The following is a 1,239-nucleotide window of genomic DNA, read 5'->3' as shown; positions in this document are numbered from 1 at the left end:
TCCACTCATTACCACCATTTAAATTCCAAAAAAAAAGAAAAAGAGTAACACCCCATAGTGCGTCATCCCCCTCACCCTCCCCTTCTCACCCCCACCCCTCCCAAAGGTCCGAAATAAGGAGGGGGGGGAGGGGGCGGTCAAGGGAATTGGAAGGGCCCCGTGTTCGACCTTGGCTCAGCGGGATTAATTTGTCCCACCGGTCAGCAAGATGGATGAATCGCTTGGCCAGACGTGGGAAGGACGAGAGGGAAGGGAGAGGAAGGGGAAGGAAGGAGAGAGGAAGGGAGAGGAAGGGGAGGGAAGGGAGAGGAAGGGGAGAGGAAGGGAAGGAAGGGAGTGGAAGGGGAGAGGAAGGGGAAGGAAGGGAGAGGAAAGGGAGGGGTGGGAGAGGAAGGGGAGGGAAGGGATAGGAATGGAAGGGGAAGGGTTGAGAAAGGAGAGGAATGGGAGACAAGGGAGATGAGAGAGGAAGAGGAAGGAAGGAAAAATGGTCTGGAGGGAAGGGAGGGAAGGGGCCTTGAGGGAGGGCATGTGCAAGAACGGAGTTCAGAGGAGGGGATAAGTGAAGGGAAGGGAATGGAGGGAGGTGAAAAAGGAGGAAAGAGTTCGAAAATAATAAGTCGAATAAGGTAGAAAATGAACCAAAAAAAATGTAAGAAAAAGACGAAAAGAAATGGAAAGGTAATCGAAAGAAAAAAATCTATAAATTCCCTCTAATATCCCGCATCGGACGCCCCCTCAACGCCGATCTTGCTCACGTGTTGGGTTTGTGAAAGGTTTCCCCCGTCGAGGCATGATTGGATCGGTCCTGGAGGCTTCCACGCTTCACTTGCGACGCACACAAACACGTCCACGCAAAAGCACGCCTCTGAGGAGTGTCTGTTCGCCCTGTCTGGGCTTTTGCGGCCGATGGACTGTAGCCTTTTGTTTCGTTTTCTTGTTTTCTTTGTTTTCTTCGCTTTTGTTATTTTTTTTTCTCTCTCTTTTATTTATGGTATTAGTTTACACCGTATCACATCTTGATATCAAGATCCTCAACACAGTTTGAATAATAAAACGAGCGATTAAGCGATTATGGGGTAAACGAGAGAGAGAGAGAGAGAGAGAGAGAGAGAGAGAGAGAGAGAGAGAGAGAGAGAGAGAGAGAGAGAGAGAGAGAATGAAAGAAAGAAAGAAAGAGAAAGAGAGAACACACGTTCACACCCCTTTATGCGAACAACAAAGAACGAGACAGACAGA

Source organism: Penaeus japonicus, unplaced genomic scaffold (assembly GCF_977035675.1).
Source record: "Penaeus japonicus unplaced genomic scaffold, GWHDUDI00000001_assembly GWHDUDI00000029, whole genome shotgun sequence".
Lineage (NCBI taxonomy): Eukaryota > Metazoa > Arthropoda > Malacostraca > Decapoda > Penaeidae > Penaeus > Penaeus japonicus.
This window is presented reverse-complemented; position numbering follows the sequence as displayed.